A 25732-nucleotide genomic window follows, 5' to 3' on the forward strand; every position below is an offset into this window, starting at 1 on the left:
TGCGCGGGTGCCGCGTCGCAGTGTGGCAGAGCAAGGCTGTTGGGAGCACGTTTGCTCACAGCCCCTGGGAAGGACATCAGGGAGCAGGGTCGCGCTCTTCTCACCAGCGCCGCCGGTGCCGCTGCAGGGACTCAACTAACCAGGAGTCCCTGCGCCACGGCACACCTGCAGACCGATTGCCCCTCCCACCAATCGCTCAGAGGGAGAAAAGGAAGCTGATTTCCCTTTTCCAGCGGGACACAGAAACGCCGAGGGCTTACCGGCGTCTTCCCACGTTTGCAGTCAAGTGTTGCTGTAGCCGCCTTCTGTTTCAAGCAACAGCTAGCCGCACCCGCTGCGCGGGTGCCGCGTCGCAGTGTGGCAGAGCAAGGCTGTTGGGAGCACGTTTGCTCACAGCCCCTGGGAAGGACATCAGGGAGCAGGGTCGCGCTCTTCTCACCAGCGCCGCCGGTGCCGCTGCAGGGACTCAACTAACCAGGAGTCCCAGCGCCACGGCACACCTGCAGACCGATTGCCCCTCCCACCAATCGCTCAGAGGGAGAAAAGGAAGCTGATTTCCCTTTTCCAGCGGGACACAGAAACGCCGAGGGCTTACCGGCGTCTTCCCACGTTTGCAGTCAAGTGTTGCTGTAGCCGCCTTCTGTTTCAAGCAACAGCTAGCCGCACCCGCTGCGCGGGTGCCGCGTCGCAGTGTGGCAGAGCAAGGCTGTTGGGAGCACGTTTGCTCACAGCCCCTGGAAAGGACATCAGGGAGCAGGGTCGCGCTCTTCTCACCAGCGCCGCCGGTGCCGCTGCAGGGACTCAACTAACCAGGAGTCCCTGCGCCACGGCACACCTGCAGACCGATTGCCCCTCCCACCAATCGCTCAGAGGGAGAAAAGGAAGCTGATTTCCCTTTTCCAGCGGGACACAGAAACGCCGAGGGCTTACCGGCGTCTTCCCACGTTTGCAGTCAAGTGTTGCTGTAGCCGCCTTCTGTTTCAAGCAACAGCTAGCCGCACCCGCTGCGCGGGTGCCGCGTCGCAGTGTGGCAGAGCAAGGCTGTTGGGAGCACGTTTGCTCACAGCCCCTGGGAAGGACATCAGGGAGCAGGGTCGCGCTCTTCTCACCAGCGCCGCCGGTGCCGCTGCAGGGACTCAACTAACCAGGAGTCCCTGCACCACGGCACACCTGCAGACCGATTGCCCCTCCCACCAATCGCTCAGAGGGAGAAAAGGAAGCTGATTTCCCTTTTCCAGCGGGACACAGAAACGCCGAGGGCTTACCGGCGTCTTCCCACGTTTGCAGTCAAGTATTGCTGTAGCCGCCTTCTGTTTCAAGCAACAGCTAGCCGCACCCGCTGCGCGGGTGCCGCGTCGCAGTGTGGCAGAGCAAGGCTGTTGGGAGCACGTTTGCTCACAGCCCCTGGGAAGGACATCAGGGAGCAGGGTCGCGCTCTTCTCACCAGCGCCGCCGGTGCCGCTGCAGGGACTCAACTAACCAGGAGTCCCTGCGCCACGGCACACCTGCAGACCGATTGCCCCTCCCACCAATCGCTCAGAGGGAGAAAAGGAAGCTGATTTCCCTTTTCCAGCGGGACACAGAAACGCCGAGGGCTTACCGGCGTCTTCCCACGTTTGCAGTCAAGTGTTGCTGTAGCCGCCTTCTGTTTCAAGCAACAGCTAGCCGCACCCGCTGCGCGGGTGCCGCGTCGCAGTGTGGCAGAGCAAGGCTGTTGGGAGCACGTTTGCTCACAGCCCCTGGAAAGGACATCAGGGAGCAGGGTCGCGCTCTTCTCACCAGCGCCGCCGGTGCCGCTGCAGGGACTCAACTAACCAGGAGTCCCTGCGCCACGGCACACCTGCAGACCGATTGCCCCTCCCACCAATCGCTCAGAGGGAGAAAAGGAAGCTGATTTCCCTTTTCCAGCGGGACACAGAAACGCTGAGGGCTTACCGGCGTCTTCCCACGTTTGCAGTCAAGTGTTGCTGTAGCCGCCTTCTGTTTCAAGCAACAGCTAGCCGCACCCGCTGCGCGGGTGCCGCGTCGCAGTGTGGCAGAGCAAGGCTGTTGGGAGCACGTTTGCTCACAGCCCCTGGGAAGGACATCAGGGAGCAGGGTCGCGCTCTTCTCACCAGCGCCGCCGGTGCCGCTGCAGGGACTCAACTAACCAGGAGTCCCTGCGCCACGGCACACCTGCAGACCGATTGCCCCTCCCACCAATCGCTCAGAGGGAGAAAAGGAAGCTGATTTCCCTTTTCCAGCGGGACACAGAAACGCCGAGGGCTTACCGGCTTCTTCCCACGTTTGCAGTCAAGTGTTGCTGTAGCCGCCTTCTGTTTCAAGCAACAGCTAGCCGCACCCGCTGCGCGGGTGCCGCGTCGCAGTGTGGCAGAGCAAGGCTGTTGGGAGCACGTTTGCTCACAGCCCCTGGGAAGGACATCAGGGAGCAGGGTCGCGCTCTTCTCACCAGCGCCGCCGGTGCCGCTGCAGGGACTCAACTAACCAGGAGTCCCTGCGCCACGGCACACCTGCAGACCGATTGCCCCTCCCACCAATCGCTCAGAGGGAGAAAAGGAAGCTGATTTCCCTTTTCCAGCGGGACACAGAAACGCCGAGGGCTTACCGGCGTCTTCCCACGTTTGCAGTCAAGTGTTGCTGTAGCCGCCTTCTGTTTCAAGCAACAGCTAGCCGCACCCGCTGCGCGGGTGCCGCGTCGCAGTGTGGCAGAGCAAGGCTGTTGGGAGCACGTTTGCTCACAGCCCCTGGGAAGGACATCATGGAGCAGGGTCGCGCTCTTCTCACCAGCGCCGCCGGTGCCGCTGCAGGGACTCAACTAACCAGGAGTCCCTGCGCCACGGCACACCTGCAGACCGATTGCCCCTCCCACCAATCGCTTCACGCCCCCATAAAGGAACGCCCAGTCCCCGCTGTGCGGGAGCACGCGGGAGTATCGCGGGAGAAGCCCGGGACAAGGGCGGGACCATCTCAGGCCATCAGGGGCCAGAAGAGGCCGGGCCGGGCCACATCTCTTGGCTCCGCAAAGTGGGCACGTAAGGAACGGGAGAATGGCTTCAGGCACCCGATCGTGTAAAACAAAGAAATCTGCGGGAGACGTTGTTTTAGGTACTATGGACCAATTCATAACTTGAGCAGTTTCCATAGTAGAAAAGGAGATAATCCTGGCGGAACGAAGATTATCCCGGGATTCCACGAGTATGTCCAACAAGCGCTCATCTCTGGGCGCCATTGCCCTAGCCTCTAGCCCTGGACATATTTCCCCAACTCCACTGGTGATAATTGATTCCCCAAACATTGATGAGAGAGTGAGTCGGATTAGGGCTAGTTTAGAAAGGGTAACTACCACCGCACCAAGTATTGTTCTTGACCCGACACACTTCAATTCCTCCGCCCAAACTAACCCATCGCCGGGGAGGCAAACTCTGGATTGTAACCCTGAAATCCACGAAGCCTTTAGTCCCCCTGTGCTGTCTAGTGAAGCCGTGAATTCCCCACCTACTACAGTACACACTGAAGCTAGTACTCCCAGAGTAGCGGTTCATCAAACCACAACCGTAGGGAATCTTGCTTTAGGTCCAGTCCCACAAAAGAAGAGAAAGCGTCCTGCTAGTCCCCGCAGGGGAGGCTCTCTAAAGCCCCACAGCAAAGTAAGTAGGAATATTGTATCCAAAGGGGGTACTAGTTCAAACCAGGTTCCTTACCCAAAATCATATGCGTCCCACACCGGAGATATTTTGTTGGAGGGCACTCCCGGTCAAATGGCCCCTTTAGATACCAGCATCTTCCCCCAAGTTGAGAGCATAATTAAGTCTGTGGTGATGCCTCTCGTAGATAAGATTGACGGCCTCACACGCAAACTAGCCTCACTTGAACAGTCAATGCTGGACAACTTTTACGCGGTGAAATCATTAGTTAAATTTCACGCCAAGGCCCAGGTTGAAGAAAACGGAGGGCTAAAGAGTGGTGCTGTCCCCTTAGTTCCCTCTGTCACCATAGCCCACCCTGAGCTCATATCTTGCCAAAAGACGCCCGTCCTGGGAAAGGCATCCCAATTGCAGCAACCCAATAGCGGAACCATACCCACATCACTAACTCCCACTCTTGAGCCTAGCTTGGCCCGTCCAAGGAACAAAGCTAGTACCCAGGCACCCAAGGCACTCAAGGTCAATTTTGCCACAAATCCCAAGCCCATAGTGCCAAACACCAAGGTAGTAGGAAACACAGTGATCGCAACGAAGGGTGATACAACCCCATCCCTTTCAACTCCTGCTAAACAGGCTGCGCCCAAGCCTCCAGCGAAAACCACAGCAAAATCCCCGGCTCAAGACAGGGTAAGAAGGCACACTCCTAATGCGAGCCTCCCCCCTGGCTGTAAGCCTTATGTGGTAATTTTAACGGGGGTTCCTGAGCTTGAAGAGGGTTCTTGCGAACTGTATTCTGACCTCAAACACAAGACGCTCTCCTGGCTCAAAGCAAATAGACCACTCCCAGGGCACATTGATGGTAGAATAGCCTTTGTCCGACGTGTGGGTTGGATTGGTAACAGACGTAAGGATCTTACCGGGGACTGTGTGTTGATCAATTTCAACGATCCCAGAGCAGCAGGTATGATCTGTAGTCAGCAGTCGCATTACAATTTCTGCGACATTCAAACTAGGGACCTGGGGTACTTCTATCACCCCCCTCCTCTTATGGGGCCCAAAAAATCTTTACAAGAAGGGGGCAGAGGAGCATGGTTCCCACACTACCCAACATTGGACGCCAGAGCAAGGGCATGGACACCTACTCAAGTAGCCCCTCCACAGGGTTGGGGTTGGTGACTTGGTGATTTAGCGGTAATTAATGCCTCCCCTCCTAGGGTCAACACACCACGCACAGGTGGGCGGGTACCCTTGTCTAACATTTCTGTGCCCCAATCCCCGCTTAACTCAATTATGCCCCCTCTCTCAGGCGATGGGTCTGAGAATATTGAGTTAGTGGATGAAGCACAGTCTCCCGTTACACAGGGTGGGGATGCAGGATGCACTGAGCCCCTGCATCATGCATCCCTGAAAGCCATTAGTTGGAATGTGGCAGGCTTAAACAACAAGTTAGATGCCCCGGACTGGGTGGCGCTCATCGAACCCCACTCAGTCTGTGCATTCCAAGAGACGTGGTGCGTGGAACCAAGGCACCGAGTGGGTCATGCCACCTTCTTTGTCCCGGCAGGTATTCCAGCATCGGGAAGAGGTCGCCCCTATGGAGGTCTCTTAGTTTGGGTAGATATTTCCCTAGGATGGAGGGTACACCATCATCCCCAAAAATCTCCAGACTTGATGCGCCTCACCGTAACATGCCCGAGGAAAGCTGAAAAACTGGAGATTATTAACATTTACACACGTGGGACCTCTGGGAGAGCCTTGTCACCAACTCTTTCGGCTTTGGAGGTAGCTTTAGGTGAGTGCAGCAATGATTCGTTAATTATGGTCATGGGGGACTTTAATTGCACATTCGAGCCCCTGTTGTCCGACGAATCTTTGGACTTATATGACGAAGATTCAAGGAGAGGTGTCCCGTCACTTGATCTCCCAATCATAAATAGTTGGACCCCCAGAATTATTCAGCTAAATTCTCTCACACTTGAGCATGGCTTGAGAGCAGCCAACGGGAGAACACGCTCAGACTTAGCGGGGGCACACACATACAATAGGGTTGGTCATTCATCCCGGATAGATTATATCCTTTTAAACTTCTCTTTGTGGGCTCACATGAAGGATATGATAGTCCTACCTTCCTTGGATAGTGACCACAACGCACTTTCACTATCCCTATCATACTGGTGGAGGGAGATTCACTCAGCTTGTGGAAATCATAATACACCCGTGCCAGGGTCATTGGGAGGGGTGGTTCCCTCAAACTGCCTAAGACGCTTAAAATGGGACAAAGTGGCAATAGATAAAGAGAAACTATCATGCATCAGAGCTGTTACCTCTACAGCCTGCGCCATTTTGGAAAATGAGCTTGTCAGCCCAAATCAGATTACAGCAATGTTTAGCGAGGTCTCGATGTCATTGGGGACCTATTCAAGGCTAAAGTAAAAAAGGGAAACAACAACCGTGATAAGCGGCAGGGCAAATTTGGTTGGTACTCGACGGAGTGTCGTGCAGGAAAGAGAGCACTGATATTGGCTGTAAAAAGTGGAGACGCAACCTTAATAGCCACCAAACGCAAGAGCTATAAAGCGGAGCTAAAATCAGCAAGGAGAGACTGGGAAGACGCATTTTGGCAGGAACTCCGTATCGCCAGCGTTGGAAAAAACGCAAAAGGTTTTTGGGACTTAATACGCAAGAAAAACAGACCCCTAGATACTGTCATCACCTGCAACATAACTGAGGATCTTTGGTACTCACATTTTTCGAAACTGTATACAGCATCAGTAGCTGAAGCGATGGATTTCGCATTACCACAGATCTCTCGAGGTGATGAGAGTTATGAGGAAAGTCTGTTTACTAAAAAAGAAGCGGAAGGTGCTATAAAATCTCTCGTCCCGCGCAAAGCGGCTGGTCCCGATGGGCTTCCGGGCGACCTGCTCCGTGCAGACTTAGGTGATTGGAGTATGTTAATTTCATCAGTATTGAACGCTGCCATGGCGGGTGCTCCACTGCCCGCCTCTTGGATGGCCGCCGAAGTGGTCCCACTGCACAAAAAAGGCTCTAGGGAAGACCCTGCGAACTACAGGCCGATCAGCCTGATCGATTGTTCGCAAAAAGTAGCGGGCAAGGTCCTCCTAACCAGAGTACAGCAGTGGGCAGATGAAAACAGGATACTCTCGGATCTCCAGGCAGGGTTCCGAACTGGTACAGGAACAATTGAACAATCGTTAAGGCTACTTATGATCCACTGGAAGGTCGTCACGATTGGGAAGGGCACTTTATATCTTGCCTTCATCGACCTCCGGACGGCCTTCGACTTGGTCCCCAGAAATAATTTATGGAAGGTTCTAAGTGATCTTGGCTTGCCACATTACCTGCTCCACTTGATCATGAAGTTCCACGAAAAAAACTATGCCCAAATTCGCTGGGGTCCGAATGGTCAAAAGACCTAAAGAATAGATGTGAATAGAGGCGTGCGGCAAGGGTGCGTACTTGCCCCAACACTTTTCTCGCTCTATGTTAATGGGGTGGTGGACCACTTGACCAGGATACCAGCAGATGCACCTCGCTTGGCAGGTCGTTTAATTCCCACTCTGCTTTTTGCGGACGATACTTTGCTTTTGTCAAAATCCCCAATGGGCCTACAAAAGCTTCTCTCTGGTTTTGATGACTTTTGTAAGCAAAGAGGACTCTGTATAAACACAGATAAAACAAAGTATCTTATCTTGAATCCCCCGCAAAAACTTGGCCCTCCACCAACACTGGGCTCTGTTGCACTGTATAGGACCAAAACTTTCGATTATTTGGGTATCCGGCTGGTGGATTCTATGAAATGGGACCATCATTTGACCAAAATGCTGCTAAATTTGAAAAGAGTAACTGGGACCCTGCTGAAAGAGCAGAGAGCTGCCTCTACTAAACCTATAGCAGCAGTATTGGACATCTACTCGGCCAGAGGAGTAAGCGCCGCTCTGTATGGGGCGGAACTTTGGGGAATGTCAAATATGAAAGAGCTTACTCGAGCTGAGAATACCTTTTTGAGAAGCTTGATGTCCCTCGGTTCTTCTGTCCCCATTTTGCCACTGCAATTGGATATGGGCTGTCGGGCGATTGAAGATCAAGATAAGCTACGCCCTTTGCTTCTGTGGGCCCGCATCTGGAGAGTTCCCGAGCTCTCAAGTTATGCGGATGGCCTGCGGGAGATAATTAGATCGACAGGTTGGGCAAAAATAAAGTGGCTAACGGACATCAAAGCACTACTTACCAATCTGGGGCTGGAAGAAGCATGGTACCAACAGACAGCCCCGCCCAAATCAACGTTAAAACAGCTTTATTGGAACTGGGTGGCAAATAGAAGAAACTCTTCTGCCTCGATTTGTAAATCGGCTAGAAATTTTATGGAGTCCAAAGATGTCCCCATTAGAGAACTGTATCTGGACATTATCTCAGCCCCTTGGGAAAGATCCCTGTATTTCAAATTTAGAATTGGTCTTCTCCCCGTAATGGAACTCACTAGCCATTGGAAAATTCCTTATCAGACTGCTCCGTGGTGCCCCTTCTGCCCACAGCGCCATGAATCTGTCCCTCACTTTTTATTCGAGTGTCCTGCCTATAAAGTCCCACGGATGAAATGGCTAAAACCCATGTGCCGTACACTGGGAACAAGACACTGTAATGTGGCACTAAGGATTCTTCTTTCAGACACTCGTACCTTTTATGCATGCACCACCTCGAAGTATCTCGGGTGGGCATGGCGGATTCGGTCAAAAAGACTTAGACAAATTGTTTAATCATGCTTTTACTTTTGTGGCCCGTTTCATAAACATGCCTTTTTTAGGTAATTTAAATATTCTTCCCCTGAAAAATAATAGTAAAAATTTCAGATTTTCATCATGCAAGGGGTTTTTTAAACGTTTTATTCTAAAATGCATTGAAATGAATTTTACATGTATGTATGCTTTTTAAGATATTTTATATGTCGAAATAAAGCCTTTTTGACTTGACTTGACTTGACATATAAAGATAGTCAGGGTAGGCCATCCCAACAAAGAATTGATGATTAACCACAGATAAATAAGAGAGGATGTGGCCAGAGGGCTAGGGCAGTCAACCTCAAATCTGGGGAACCGGGTTTGAGTCTCTGTAACAATGCTCAACATTCTGTGATTCTGGGCAAATCACTTAATCTCCCCGTGCCTAACAAAAATTAATGTGTACTTATGTAAATGCAACTGATGCTCATGTAAAGGTCTCTGATACCCGATACCTTCAGTCAAGTTCTCACTACATAAAACTGCAGGAATAAAAGTGCTGATTGGGGCAGTAGAAGGTTTGCAGCTCCAGTTGCAGGACTCTGCTGGGACACATTGAAAGGTACAAAACCAGGGGCAAAGCTATCAGTGGTGCAGTCAGTGCAGTGGCACATGGGTTCAGGAGAGAGGGGGGATCTTGTCTGTGTAGACTGCATTTATTTTACTGGTTGGCTCCTCAGATATATGTTTTCCTCGTATCTGCCCTGTACCAACCTCTCTGTTTCCACTCGCTGGTAGAAAGAAACTTGAAGGGCAGGTAGAAAAAAAACAGACCGGCCGCAGATCTGCATCAGAGATGTTCAGTGGTTTAATTTGTTGGTTATTTCTGAGAGGCTGTATCGCGATGGTGATCTGGGTGCTATAATCTTTTATGGCGCCGCTCCTCCAATGTCCTCCTCCTCGAATGCCCTCACTACTATCTGCCTCTGACTGATGGCGCTTTTGGATTCTTGAGCGACCCGTGCAACACGCCTGGCGAGTTTGACTGAAGCCCGCGGTGAACGCGACCGCCCTCGCCCCCCCCCCTTTCTAATCGAATCCTGCCTCTGAACGCTGTCGCTCCTGGACCTCTGAGCGGCCCGTGCAAAAAATCTGGCGAGACTTACTGAAGCCCGCGGTGAACGCTCCCGCCCCTGATCCGTTCTTTGAATTGAACCTGGGCCGCACGCAACTTTTCTTTGGTGACAGAAACTACAATCCCCACGAAGCACACCAGCTCCCCGAGCTTGGACGGGCATTACAAGCCTCTCTGGACCTACGCTTGTGCACACAGCGCATGCAGATTTTCTACTCTGTCTGCATTGTTACTGTCTTCACACTCAGATTTGACGGTCTGGTCCTGATGAGAATCGGACAAAGGGTCCGATTCGAAACGCGTCGACCTTATTAACGCTTTTCATCTTATGTTTGCTCTTGGGTTTAAATAATTGGACTTTGACATAATTGTTTGATATTCAGTATCTGAAATAATACTTATGTTCCTAATATTGTGATTTGTTTTGCACTTTGCCATTGACCCACTTTCCATTCTTATGTTGTTGTCTTGTGCCACATGTTTTTTATGTCTTATGGAGTTGAAGGAGTGTGAGTATGTATGAAGAACGGTTGTGTTTTGATTGAAACGTGTCTATTTTCTGTTTTACGTCCAAAAAGTGTGTTTGGTTCCTTTTTAATGTTGTTCTGGTTCCCCCTTTTGTCACACATATATATATAAGACAAGGTCTGTGATTGTTTTGTTGTGTTGTCCAAAAGTAATTTTTATACCAAATCTAAATAAATAATGATGGATTGATTCCATTCATCGGCTGATAATTGAACACTTGTCAGCTTTGGATACAATTGTGATTCTTTAATAGGACTCAGTACTAGCACTCTTTTTGTTTACTCACTACTATCTGGCAAAAGTGCCCCTCATCTCTCCATAGCCCCTCTCTCACATACATTTCATTTGTTTTAAAGCACTGTTAAAGGCTGGTTTTACTAATCCACTCACCTAGCCTATTAAAATACAGACTATATTCTTTGCAGCAGGCATATTAACCCTCTGTGCTACTTTATGGCAAGTCAAAATGGCCACTGACTAGACAAAACTTGATGTCTTTCTCTCTAGCAGGAACATTAATCACAAGAGTTATCTTGACATTTTTATTGTCGCCCGAAAGCTGGATGCACAAGGAACTCTGCAGCAGACGTTTTTAAATCGTAAGAAGCTGCTAAGCACAGCGCCCCTCTCCAGGTCAGCACCAAGTGCAGCCACACCACTCGCACTGCCCTAAAGCGGGCCTTGCTCACCACTCCCAAGCTCAATTGCTATATGCATATTTTCCCCTAAAAGCTAGAAGAACTTATAACAAGCATTTACAATGCAATGGTCTCGGCATTCTTAAAGTTAGAGCTATTGGCATTGCTCATGACATTATTATTATTATTATTTTTTTTTAAAACATAAATAAATGGCATGCCAATAGCTTAATCGCTCGCAAATGCGAGACCTATTGCATTTGCACCCACACAGAGCCACACACACAAAGCCACCCACACACACATACAGAGCCACCCACACAGAGTCATTCACATAGAGCCACCCACACAGAGCCACCCACACACACAATGCTGTGAGTGGAACTGGTCCTGAGAGATAAGGCAGCATGCCCTGCAACCTATGAACTTTGCTTTTTTTCCCTACTGACGATTGAGGAATCATGAAACACGTGTCTAGGGATACGAATTGAAACTAATAATACAGCACTGGCTATGAACACTTTGAATTAAACTGAGCGAGAAGTAATGAACTACATGAACCATCATGCTAAAGGTAATTTCGTTGGGGCGTGTCTGGTGCGCTCCCACCTCCCTGAAAGCATTAAAGTTAGAGCTACTGGCATTGCTCATGACATTTTCATGTATGTTTTTTTTTTTAAAACATAAATAAATGGCATGCCAATAGCTTAATCGCTCGCAAATGCGAGACCTATTGCATTTGCACCCACACAGAGCCACACACACATACAGAGCCACCCACACAGAGTCATTCACATAGAGCCACCCACACAGAGCCACCCACACATACACACAGAGCCACCCACACACAGACGCCCCCCACTCACACAGAGACACCCACACACAGAGACACACACACACACAGACACCCACACAGAGACACCCACACACACACACAGAGCCCCCCCACACATACACACAGAGCCCCCCCCCACACACACAGAGCCCCCCACACACACACAGAGCCCCCACACACAGAGCCCCCCCCACACACAGAGCCCCACACACACACAGAGCCCCACACACACACAGAGCCCCCCACACACACAGAGCCCCACACACACACAGCCGCACACACAGAGCCGCACACACAGAGCCACACACACGGAACAAAGGGCAGAAAAAAATCTCACAACGAGGGAACAGGGGGCAGGGGAGCAAGCACAGCCAGGGGCAGGGGAGCAAGCACAGCCAGGTGCAGGAGAGCAAGCACAGCGAGGGGGCAGGAGGGCAAGCACAGCGAGGGGGCAGGGGAGCAAGCACAACGAGGGGGCAGGAGAGCAAGCACAGCCAGGGGGTAGGGGAGCAAGCACAGCAAGGGGGCAGGAGAGCAAGCACAGCAAGGGGGCAGGGGGGCAAGTACAGCGAGGGGGCAGGGGAGCAAGCGCAGCGAGGAGGCAGGGGAGCAAGCATAGCGAGGAGGCAGGGGAGCAAGCATAGCGAGGGGGCAGGGGAGCAAGCACAGCGAGGGGGCAGAGGAGCAAGCACAGTGAGGGGGCAGGGGAGCAAGCACAGCGAGGGGGCAGGGGAGCAAGCACAGCGAGGGGGCAGGGGAGCAAGCACAACGAGCAGAGCAAGGAGGTGCCATAGCCGATGACCAGGTACAGGGAGAGGACAGTGATGATGGCTGCGGAGTAGCAAGGATAATGGTTGATTTAAAGTGGTTATTTAGTTCAGTGTTTCAATTGAAGAATTGAGGAAAGGGGGCTGTCATCGAAATTGGCACGTGCCGCGGAGGAGTCGCGTTCTCCACCGCAGCGGTACTTTGCCCCCCTCCTCCTCACCTTTGGCCAGATGGCTCCGTGCAAAGTTTACCACCGTATTGGGCATCTCCTGAAGTGCTTCCCACTGCGCTTCCCCTCTCTGCCTCCCACTCTCCTCGGGCTGGGCCCGTGCGAGGCGGCGCTGCCAGGTGCCCTCTCCTGTGTGTGCCCAGCCCTGCCCTTTATGCGCACACAGTGTCGTGTTGAGGGGTGAGACATAAAGGCTTTGAAGCAGTATAACAAACTCGCCGGGGACGGATGAGAGCTGCGGCAGAGGGAAGAGGGGAGGCGAGAGCGGGGGTCGGCGAGACCGGGATATAATTAACTGCTTTTGGGCTCTTGTTCAAGTACAGAGTTTATTTTTACCTGCTTATTTTATCCAAGCCCTGTCCTTTTCAGACTGGGGGGTGTGTTTTTTTAGTGACGGATGACGTCACAGGGAGAAAACTGCAAAAAAAACACGCCCCTCAATCCGAAACGGACGGGGCTTAAACAGAGTGACGCCCCTCTCCTTCAATGGCTGGACAGCATTTACGAGGCCAGCAAATGGAGAAGAGGGGTGGGTTTAAGCCCCCATACTGTAAACATAAAGTCTCAGACGAGACTGCGCAAGCGCAGCCTTCAAGTCCGAGACCTAAAAACGAATCCTAGGGCACATAGGTGAAGCTCATGGTAGAGCGTTGTCCTATGATTATACGTGATAAAGTGTACTTCAAGCGGTATTAGCTGTGAGCATTCGGGGAGCCGTGTCCGGGAAAACGTCCTGTGACCAGCAGGAAAGTAGTATAATTACTGTCACTATGATTCTATTATTATCAGCAGGGCACAAGTCGTAAAAAAACAAGTGGGGGGACGCCGTCACCGAAAGTGACGTCACCACAGGAAGTGACGTCACGAAAGGTGCCTAGCTCCTCGTCCCAGAGAGGCCAAAGACTGAAGTCCAGCTGTGTGGCAGGGGGGATGGCGTCCCCCAGGTAAAATAAGTTGGGGGACGCCGTCCACCCACGTGGTACCCCGACTCTAGCCCTGATTATCAGTACTACTGCTATTACAACAACCAGTATTGCTGAAATCAACTCTACTTACACTAGTATTGTTGCTTTTCTTACTAACAGTGCTATAACTACTATTGCTACCTGATGTTACTTCTACCACTGCTATCACTACCACTACTGCTTCTTTATGTCAGAGAGGTTTCCAGAGCGCACATACTCACTTTTGGGACTACTTCGGGGCGCAATTGAAAGACCACCCATTCATACTGTGTACTGAGGGAGGTTGAAATGCTCCTTCTGATGGTTTGATCTTGCTAACCCCAGTATCACTACTTGTGCTACAGATGTCTCTACAGCGCCCATGCTCACTGTGGCCTGACTTCGAGGTGCTCTGAGAAGTTTAGTCTCCTTTCCACCATGGTTCTGAAGACTGTTATGTTCCTTCTGATGCTTTGTTACTGCTACCCCCTAGTATCCAAACTCACCTAGCATCACTGCTTCTGCTAGACATGTTTCTGCAGCGCCCAGACGCACTTTGGTACGGCTTCGGCGTGCTATAGGCTGTGCAGCCCCATTTCCTCCGTGGCTCCGAAGGAGGCTGAGATGCTGTGTTACTGCTACCTCTATTATCACTACCATATTACGGTGTATATGTGCAGCTTGTCACGGCTTTGGGAGCTATAAAAACCCCTGCCTCCTCCCCACTATAGTCCTATGGTTCTGTCTCAGGGCGGATGAAATGCCGCATGTGACGCTGTATTACCACTGCGGTCACCAACCTCTACACGCCTCTCTATAGGAATCCAGCGCCGTCGTGCTGTGTGTTTCGGTTCACCGAGTCGCGCGTCCTTCACAAGGCGCTATATCTCCTCAGATGACACTCACTATTCCTGCAGCGGACGCACCTCGAGGCCTGGCCTCTGTGATGTCCACAGGATGGAGGGGTGGGTGGGGCATGGGGAACATACTTGGAACAGCACCACACCACAGAATCTACAGCAAATTTTTGAATATTTACATACAACACTTTTATGCTGTAAGGCATCGAGGCAAAGCGATTTGCCCAGAATCTCACGATTGTACTCAGGCTAGAGCGCCTAGTGCTGCGCTTCAAGACGGACAGTCGCAGCGCTTTGTGGCCAGCATGCAGTTGATTCCGGTGGCTTTCGCTGAGGTTGGCTGGTAGAGAGTATGTGCCCACGTGGGCACCAGCATGGAAGTGTTCTCGCATTTCCGCGCCCACTTCTCTACAGGGGCCGAAATGCAGCACGAAGGGTGATAGGACTGGTGGTTGCGCAGGGGGAGGAGTATAGTTGGTGTTCCAGCTCCAAGAAGTTGGAAGGCCATTGGAGGGGTGCTAGGAGGGCAAAGTCAGCGCCCCCTCCATCTGTCCTCATTGCCTCCTCTGTCATTGGCACACGTGACCCCTTTGATCCACCCTACTCACCATCTCTGCAAGAGTATCAGTGAAACAACGACCCCCAAAGAGTGTACAGAAGTGGAATAAAATAGCTATTTTTGAAAAGTACCCCTTTTCTCGTTGTGAAAAGTCTTGTGACTCTCTGATAGTTCATAATAAAAGTACTGGTACTCGGTTCCTATTCACTTCAACCTCCTAAAATTATTTAGGATGCAGTCATGTAACCAGCAGGAGATACACTATAAAAATGATTTTATTATTTTCCAAATACCCATACAAAATGGTAGAACATTCCATGCATTTTGTGTGTGTGTATATATATATATATATATATATTTGTCGTGCATTCTGCTTCTGGGGAGGTTTGTCACCTCTAAAATGTTACAACATAGTGAACACATCTTTATGAAGTGTAAGTGATAAACATAAGAATTTAACCCCTGAAGACCTTAATTGGCTGCTAAACACCCCTCTGCAAATCACACAGTGTTGCTGAACGCAAAATATGCTACCATTAAATTAGGGATGGTCAGAATGCTTCAGTTCCACCCGCGAAATTGGCAGAATTTTCGCCACTTTGTTACTCTTTAACACAGTTTTCTCGGCAAATTTCGCCAATCGCTGTGTGGCGGAATTTTTCACCTGGGATGCTCCACAATATGCGGATGGCTAACGCGATTTGACATCTCCTCGCGCGATTTTATAACGCCGGTGGTTGACAGAGTTCACAAACAACTGTGGTCAGAAGCCTAGTTCGAGTAGATTTGTTGAAGCCGAGTAGATTTTCCACTCGAGCGGCTGAGAAATCGATTCGAATGGCTGCATACTCTTGCGCAACACATGGGGCCGTTTATACTGCGTTTTAGCACAGCTGGTGCTACCGCCACCGAATTGCAGCACAAGCTTCATATTTTACGCCCATTGGTGGAATTCCACAAAATCTTGCAGAGGTTTTTTCTGTAATTTTGTGGAATTCCACAGAGTGAAATTCTGCTAGTTTTGCCTAACCCTACATTAAATGTCGTGTCTAGTCGAAGACTTTTATTTTTATACCAAATAAAGTTACGAGACTATTAAGGGCAAGGGGCAATTGTTTTCCTCGGTGTTGATCTGGTCTTTAGTGCGCGTCTGTAGTTAAAGATGTTACTTTAGCGCACTGTGCGTTCTTGTAGCTATTTTGTTGAAGGGTAAAACTCAGCCCACTTGAAACAGAAACATGGTTATGGGGCACACAAACAGACACGGATACACAGAGCACAAAGTGAGACAGACGCGCAAAAGACACCAAAAACACATTGACACATTCCCTTTAACAGACATATCGACAAAGAGAGACGCACACAAACACAGTCAGACACAAATACCCACAAACCCATACAAAGAGACAGACACACAAACACACGGGCACAACCACAAAGTCACGCTCATAAGCCCACATGCATGCAGACACAATCAAAAACACAGCCACACAAACACCAAATCTACTATTTGTATATGTTAAAATATCTTTATTCGGCAAATTAATCACCATAAAAGAATACATATACAATACATTTCCGTTTCTCCAATAAAATTAATAAAATACGAATAAAAGAAGGAGATGCACCATGCACCTATTTGTATATATATGTATATACAGATAACTCCAACCACTATTATATGTAGTAGACCTTTGTACTCACTACCATTCTTGTGATTCTTAGAGTTTATCCATTTGTATCTCTTCCTTGAGTGACTTTACAACTTGTACATTTGCATTTTTTTCTATTTGTATCTCTTCCCTGTGTGACTTTACAACTTGTACATTTGCAAGTTGTTTTCCTGTTTGCATCTTTTATGTAACTCATGTAATCCTAAATCCTTATGTATCGGAACTGGTTCTTTTGTAAAGCACTCTGACACCTTCGGGTAATGTTCGCGCTATAAAAAATCGCATTTAATAAAATAAAATCAAAAAATCAAAATATTACAGGGCTTATTTACAAGCCTCTTGCACCGCCCGTACGTCACCTTTTTCGATGTTAAAAGTGACGCACTGGCGGCGCAAGGGGCTTGTAAATAAACCCCCATGCCACATGTTACTCAGGAGTGCTCCAGAGACCGAATAAACGCGTGAGTATTGCCCGTATGTTGACACCCAGAGGTGGAGAGTGAGTGTGTCTGTGGTGCAGCACCCGGGGCGAGTGTTATCTTGAGCGGGGCGAGGGCTCATTTTGTGGGAGGGCCGCCCCCCCCCCCCACCCCCTTCCCCACTCCCCAGGCGAGAGTCGAGGTGGGGCAGGCTGGCCCGCTGGAGATAGAGGTGACAGTCGGCAATGGCATGGTACTCCTTTAATATCTATGCTATTATATAGAGGGGGTGGTGCAATGCAAGCAGAAGCAACGGGGTGCACATAGCCACTGAAGGGGCATACAGTTATCTAGAGGGAATATATGCAAATCTAGAATTAATGCCCTAATGGTCGTCCCATTTGAGCATGACTTGGCTAGGGAAAATCAGGCTTGTCTCAACATTCACTAATAACAAGAGACCACCTTCGCCCTGTTTGTCGGGGATGTGGGCCTGAAGAGATTCAACAGAGGTCGAGCTTGAGGGTGGGGGCAGTGTGAGGTGATGCGGCCTATCCACAAACATCCAATGACAAGAGCAGTCAAAACAAGTACCGTCACCCACCCCAACGTTAAACAAACGCAGGGTACAAGAAATGCACAGACGTCAAAATGTGTACTGGGACAGCCTAGTTATGGACCTTCCCAAAGATAAGTTACGAATCACCCGGTTCTGGCAAAACATCACATTTAATGTAAAATCTCAGGCGCATTTTTACAATCCTCTTTTCAAAGTGCGCCCAAGGCTCCAGTGTATCCTATTTTTAAATAATAATGGAATGTTTTGTCGATAGTGTGTCACACCGCACGTCTGCCGTTTCTCAGCGCTATAAAAAAGCAAGTATTGATTTTGGCCAATGTAGTTTTGCTCAATTTAACAGTTTTGAGAGGATGGGAGGCTGGGTAGGAGTTGCCGCATGTTTCAGCAGCGAGCGTTTAACTTCACAAAACCCTCCTGTGGCTTACAGGCCCTGGGAGTCGTGTACACTGGTGCTAGATGTGTGCCTCTTGCGTTTACAATGGAAACTGCCACTTTAAAATATACGTCCATCATTTATTTTTCTGTATTGCCAGCTTGTCGGTGGTCTTGGGTGGGAAGCGCTGTTATTGGTGCTTTTATGTGTCTGTCCCCTTCCGTCACCCATCACAGATTCATCCCCTAACCGCAGGCCTCAGCGTGTGATGGAGTAGGAAAACGTGCGTGTTTTTTTTTAATCATGAATCAGAGGGAGCAGGTCTGAGAAGTGCCCCTTTAATCATCCTGACCAGGGAGCCCGTCTGCTTCTAAAGAAACACGAGGCAGCAAGGGCTGCCACCGCTCGATTGGAGTACTGCAGAATAACAAGCTTCACTAATACACCTGGAATATTAGTATCATATATCATAAGCACTAAAAGCCTCGGCTGAGCTCCAGTCTGCAGTGCTCCCTCTCCCCACCTGCACGAAACTCCGGCCAATCATCACGTTTCCTGTCCAGAGCTGTACCCTCAGACAACGGAGGAGGGCTGCAGGCAGAGGGGGCGAGAGCAGGACGGAGGAGGGCTGTGGGCAGAGGCGGCGAGAGCAGGACGGAGGAGGGCTGCGGGCAGAGGGAAGGGGGGTGGGGGGTGAGCGGAGCCGAGCAGCTCCAGAAAGAGCTGAAGGCGAGAGACAGGCACAGACACAGAAGCAACGCCCACGGATCGCATCAAGCCGGGGAAAAGAGTATGGGACCTCGGCGAGAGGGAGGGTGTGGGGGCGGGACTTAAAAAAAGAGAGAGAAACGCCCACGGATCGCATCAAGGCGGGGAAAATAGTAAATGACACACATCTCTTCCAATGGCTAGCTTTTATTTACGAAGCTAGCCAATGGAAGAGAGAGGCAGGATAAAGCACACTGTTGAAGTCAATAAGTCTTCGGCTCCGCCCCCCACTGCTTCGCAGTGGGACGGTAGCCTCGACCTAAAAATGAACCAGTAGTGGAAAGTTGAACTAAACACATCTAAGGAAGACAAAGTGATTTTCCAGGGTGATCGAACTTAAGTGCTTCTGTTTTTGTTCTCAAAACTTAGACACTTACTTGACATTAAACTAAAGTTTGTTGTCTGTACATACAGTCTCTCCTGGGGTGTAAAGTCTTTTTCATTTTTTAGGGGATGCCAGAGCTCATAAACACCATGTTATAAATGTGCTTAGATTCACAGCAGTCCATTTAGGTCAGCACTTGTGCAGGATAACGGTTCCTTCACCTTAGCTCCTTGGTGAACACTGCAGAGGACCCAAGAACACAAAGCGCCGGCCAGTGCATATTTGAACGTAGGAGCAAAAATGCTGCAATTTGAATTTTTCAGATGGCATTATGTTGTTAAAACCTATATGCAGTGTTATAATAAAATGTTGCAGCACTTGGAGTTATTTAACATATTACTCCGGTATGGCATTCTTATTTTATAGTTTCATTCTCAAATGCAAAGTGAGCCATCCACACATAAATAAGACTGAACTCTCAGAGAGAAATATAAGGGACAGAGTGAAAGATGAAAATAGAGCTGAGAGCGCATCCATCAGGGCCATACAATGAGAGAAGGGAAACATGTGATTGGGAAGTGTAACAAATGTGACGAGCCAGAGAAAAAATTAGATGACAGAAGAAGCAGAGCATATGGGGTGAAGAACGAGAGAGGGAGCTTAAACAGAATGTAAAACAGAGGAGGAGCGAGATAATGAGAAGGAGATAAATGGAAAGTATGAGAGTAAGTAAGGCAGAGAGAGAAAGATATACTAAGGGTGAGAGAACTAAGAAGAGAAGAAGACTTTGAGAGAGGGAGAAAGTGAGAGAGAGGATACAGTGAGATCAAAAGAGAAGGCATGTTTTGTAATCTGTTGTTCATGAATTTGAATCTCAACTAGGCCAAGTCATAGTTTCATCTTTTTGAGGTTGGAAAATGTGTACAGTAATGCCTTGGAGACTGTAGAAATAGAGAACAAAGAAACACTTTCTTACAAGAGGTGCCTTGATGTGACAAGGGTTATCAGAGAGTTCCGCAAACCAAAGGAGAGTGAAATAAGTTTACAGTGTTTGAGAGTAACAGCAAAATATAAGACCACAAATCTGAGAAACCTTAAAGCAACCCGAGATGTGAATATATAAACAGAGAGAAAAAAGTAATGTTTAAAGAGCACAAATGTGTGCATGTGAGAAAGAAAACAGGATTACAGATATGGAAAATGTATTAATTTGCACTTAGAAAAAACACTCTGGCCTATGAAAGAATATAAGATCAAAAGGTGAAAGAAAGCCCCAAAGAGAAAGTATAAAAGGGGCCTGAGAAACCCAGAGAGTCACATAAAGAGCGAAAGAGACCCACAAGAGCAAACAAGACACCCTTGAGAATGAGGGAGAAAGGCAGCTAAGCCACGAGAGAGAGAGCATATGAATTTTTAGTTTTGTAAGGATCACTGAAAAACAATATGTTTTCTTTCTGTTGAACATCGTGATAATATGTTGTTGTATAGAGAAAATTAAAAAGCCAGAGATGGTAGATTGTGTTGCTTGGACCGGTGTCGGGGGTAGATAAAGAGCGGATGAGCAAAAGAGAGAAAGGTAAAGTTAGACAACCTAGGAGAGAGTGAAAGAAATCCCTTCAAATAGATCGAGAGATTGGGCGAATATGGATGAAGTAGGGCCTCAGGGAGCAAAAGTATGGGCCCCAGTGAGACAGAAATGGTGAAAGAAACAAGCACAGAGGGAGGTGATAAAAAATGTTGAAAGAAAGAAAGAGCTCCATGAATGTAGGGTAAAAAGATCCCAAATAAGAAAATGGGTGGAAGAGACCGGGAACCCACAAAGAAAGTGAAAAGGTAAAAGAGAGAGCCAGTGAAAGACAAAGGAAAAAGGGAGAAGGCTTCTCAAAAGTATTAAGACTTTTCAAAAGAGGGAGAAATAATGCGGAATTAGAAATCCATTGAAACCATGGGTAAAGGAGACACACATGAAGAAAATTGGACAAAGGAAGCACCAGAGGGAGAGGAGAATAGTATTCCCTTTACATGAGTTGCTTGTCAGTGCATGTGTGATGTGCTGGATTGTTAGCAAAGAGTTTTAAGCTCTCTAGTTAAGTGTAAATCGCTCACACTGGTCTGATCAGCCACTGCCGTATCCCCCAACAGTGCTTCCTGCTCAGGGGGATCGAGATTCATTCATTAAGGCTCATGGACCACTAATGCATATTCCATAATTAAAATCCAACTCTGTGTCAGGTATTAAACTTCCCAAGCTGATAACTCTTAATGCATTGATGATTTGACATTTAAGGCTCATATTTGCCATCACACTAATCAACCTGAATGTACTTTTCTTCATTCATGGTGCAATTAGAATATCTTTATTTATATGCTATTATTTGGTGGCATATTCTATTCTGCTTGATATAATGAGGTCTTGGCTTTTTCCCTAAAAAGTTTTAATTTGCTTTATTCTCCTTGTAAATAGTGCTTCTGTATTGACGTACACCACTTTGAATTTTACTTGTGTTGGTGGAATATTATATTAACAATGTTAAAATTTAAATATTTAATACTCATTGATCTTTTATGGTTCAGATCTTTTTATTAATTTATCCAGGAACAAATAATCTTACCTAAATCCAAGGCTGATGTGGGAGAACAGTGGGAGAACAGAAGAAGGGGACAAAAGGTAGTTAGACAATTTAAAGTGTGTGGCAAGGTGCAGTGTCTGTTTTTTCGGTGTAGTCACCCAATACATTGAGCAGCTGTGGCGGTGGGCACTAAGGAGCCAGCACAAATTGCACTGGGGAACTGGCACCATCTCTAGAGACACCAGTGAAGACTCTGGAGTAAATACATACAACCATTGAGGCTAGGGGTTCAGGGGGAGTATGAGGAAGGAGGGCTATAAGAACTCAAGATGAGTGATCAGGGCTCCAGGTCTGTACAGGATTGATGAAGAGCAGTGCTAGATAAGAATGCACTGGAAGCGCTAATCAAGGAACACAGTGAGAAAGTATGAAGGAAAGAAATCAAGAGGGGCCATAAGGCCAAGGTCAGCTTCAAAGCTGATAAGGAAGAGAGGGTGGGGTATAAAAGAGGATAAGAGACAAGAGAGGTAGAGATTGGAGAAATGGACGAAGGAAATTCAAGGCAGATAGCATAAAAAGAGCAGAGAAAGGTAGAGAAATACTGCCCAAGAGATAGGAAAAACATAGTGGAATGATTTTGACGGGATGGGAGAGAAAGAGTTGGAGATAAAAGTAACAGAATAGAACGAAAAAGGCTGGATGAGAATGAAGAAAAGATAGGATGCTCAGAAATAATGGAAGGGAAGAGACAGAAAGCAAAAGGAAGGAAGGAAGGAAGTGTGAAAGAGAAGGAACAGTGGATGCACTTTTGGCAAAACTGATCGATGAGTGAGCTCGATGTATATCATGACAGGAGTCTGTATCAGGAAACACACCTAAAATAGGGCAAACTTCCCCGGGTTACTGATGGCAAGGACCATGTAGTGGATAGACCACCACCTATGATAGACTGCCAGCAAACTCAGCCCAACTATTAACCCCACCATCCAGGGTTACTTATAACAGCTGTATTGGTAACAGTGGTGAAACAAAAGCCCTGCATCCCCTGCAGTATGGCAGGTCGATAGCCTAAGAGCTTTTGACCAGCACGGCGAATGGAAGGGGGGCCATCCATGTACTTTTCAGGGGGGCTCCCTCAAGTTTCTTTACGCTAGTGCATTCCAGGGTTGGTGTCTTTTTGACAGCCAACTCCCCATAAGTGAGGAAACATCACTTGGAGTCCAAACTGAAGAAGGAATCATTGAACTTGTCCTGGGAACTAGGGGCTCATGCCTGTGTGAAAGGGAACGAAGCACTGACCTGAAAGAGGAGCTGGTTGACCGTAGGGGCCCTTTGAACAGTGGCTCATCATCTAAAACGACAAATGAGTTGGGAGCACTGGTCTGTCTGTGTGACATGGTTGAAGCATTGAAGCAGCCATGGCACTGCTGAAGTGTTCTAGGCAGTCTCCTTTCAGTATCCCTTTAGTCGCCACCAAGGCACTAAGATCCATGCACCCGAATAGTAGACCTGAGTGAAGACATGATAAATCCCTAATGTGGCACCCATTGTGTGTGTGTTCAAGAACATGGATGGTAAACTCCTAATCCATGCCTAGATAGAGGGTACCCACTTTGAAATACTTAAAACTCACATCCCTTAATCTGGTATTCCTATGCAGTGTGTAGTGTTTCTGTGTAATAAAGTACATGTCTTTTGAAAAGAGAAGCAATGGGCTGGACATTGATCTTATGGTGGTGCTGAGCCCAAGAACCCCCCACACTAACATCTCTGAGAACCCTGTGATGGCTCAGTATCCCTTCCAGTGAGGGTTAAGTGCTGAAATGGTTTCACTTGGTCCAGTTTGCAGAGCCATAATAGGATAGGTCCCAGGAAAGTAGAGGTAAATGACCCCAGCCTCCACAATTGTTGCACAGTAGACCCTGCCTACAACGTGGTCTCCAGAATGGAGTCTGGCAATTGCCGGCAAGTGGTGTAAGGTCCTAAGGAGGCTTGTTCCAGTGCACACCTGCTTACTCTGTAGATTACCAAATGGATATGACTAGGAGTAAACTACGCATAAGCTAAGCCTACAGAATTTGAGACTTGGTATTTACATGTATTTCTTGTAATGAGTGAAATGATTGCCTCTTTCTGTAACTTTCATTTTTATAAAATTGAGCCATTTTACTGTAAATCTGCCTTGTGTACTTACTGCACAAAATGTCCACTTCAAGCATTAAGCAGAAAACCTAAACCTATTCTTACATCAATCTTTCACATGTATCTGTCCCATAAATGACTTGTGACATCCTCTGCAAAACTCACACAGATTCATGTGTTTTTCTACACTATCTGCACTTTTCACTCCTAATTTTCTTTTTGGTCCTATGTAGATTTTCCAATATGTAATAAAACATGACAGGGATTCAGTGAATACCTCCAACATCACTATTTCTAAGTTATTCATATATTTAGAATTGCATGCCCTTCACCCTCCCCAGACAACAAATCCATGTGGAACTTCCAAATGCCTAAGATACATATACTTGTCATACGTTTTGCAAATGTAATTTACATTGCCATATGCATAATGTATATTTACTAATTATACAGTGTTCGAACTTGAATGTCTCCTGCATGGTTTACAAGCCCTGAGTTCCCAACCGCAAATATCTGATATCCTTGTTTTTGGGATTTTTCTGTTAGCCTCACCTTGATCTGGCATGTGTGCAGAGGCAGCCTTTCTCTTGATGTGAGTTCAGTTCTGACTTGTCTTGTACCTGATGGGCACACCAAGTGCACTCTTATGTGTGAAAGTGGACTACCATCCCTGTCATGGCATTAACATGTAGATTGGTGGAGGCAGTATACTGTGTTTTTATGATCCTGTGGTTGTGTAAAGGTCTGCTGCTACAAGCTAACTCTGATCCTAGCGTGAATATTCCAGCTCATGGTGTTGCCTGAGTAATACATACATACGGCCCGATTCTGATCTCGTTCGGAAAGCATTCCGACTGAATTGGTTCCGGAATGCTTTCCGGATGAGTCGGATTGGGGGGGGGGGGGGGGGGGGGGGGACAGTGCTGCAGGTGACTGACACTTAGCAAAAATCGACTTTACAGCTGACAATTGTCTCTGACAATAATGTTGCATAAGACATCGCAATAAAACCAAACTGAAATGAAGACAGTGGCTAGCATGCCATAATTTTGCAGCCAATAGCTCTTGATCCAACCATGTGTGTAGGAAATGTTCAGTGTTTAATTTGAGACAGTGGTTGTCGATGGAGCCCACTGGCATTCATGTATTGGGGCAGACACTAATTTTGACCTTATTAATCATTTACCAAGAGCAAAAGAGGGATAAATACACAAAGGGGTAAGAAGGAGGAAGAGAAAGATGGAAAAACAGTCACAAAGAGAGAAAGTAAGAATCTGCATGAGTGAGATGAAGGGCCAGGGAGTGTCTGGTAGTGGATTCAAGAGGCATGAGGTGGATTCAAGACTATGCAGCCTTGGTGTTTAGCACATCGACATTTATTAGCACTGGCCACGGGCTTCTGAGAATAGCTTTGGGTACTGGCATTCATTCTTTTACAAATCAGGCACTGGAACTGCCATTAGGAAAGAAATATTTTGGTCTGCAGGGAGCAGTACAGAAAGGGTTGGTGGGCCTTTAATGGGCTCTTGAGCTGGGGGGGGGGGGGGTGGGGGTGGAGGGGGGGGGGGGTAAGGGGGGGTTCATCCGAAACACCAATGCCTGCCTATGGCCCAACTTTTTAGATTTACCCAGGGTCCACAATAAGGCATTTCTACACCTATTCACAAAGGTGCTCATAAATGCCCTTTGTGAATACTGAAAGTCATAAAGTTTGACTTTTGGTATTCACAAAGGGCATTTACTTCTTGCAAATGCCCTTCGTGAATACTGATAGTCATAAAGTTTGACTTTCGGTATTCACAAAGGGCGTTTATGAGAAGTAAATGCCCTTTTTGAATACCGAAAGTCGTAAAGTTAGACTTTAGTCTAACTTTACCTTTGTGAATCAGGCCCTTTAGATTCACCTAACCAAGCCATGGACCAATGTTCAGGAGAGAGAAGTGATTGAAAGATGCTAGTCACCAAATATTCACCCCAACCCTGTCAATAGGGATCCACAATTA

General features: G+C 48.1%; 1 protein-coding gene across 1 annotated transcript in view; it reads right to left on the reverse strand.

The window, feature by feature from the left end:
- The window catches only part of LOC147690325 (phospholipid-transporting ATPase IK-like), a 1699388-nt gene that overhangs the window by 200892 nt on the left and 1472764 nt on the right, over nt 1-25732 (reverse strand). The window lies entirely within an intron of this gene.

Source organism: Lissotriton vulgaris, chromosome 9 (assembly GCF_964263255.1).
Source record: "Lissotriton vulgaris chromosome 9, aLisVul1.2, whole genome shotgun sequence".
NCBI lineage: Eukaryota > Metazoa > Chordata > Amphibia > Caudata > Salamandridae > Lissotriton > Lissotriton vulgaris.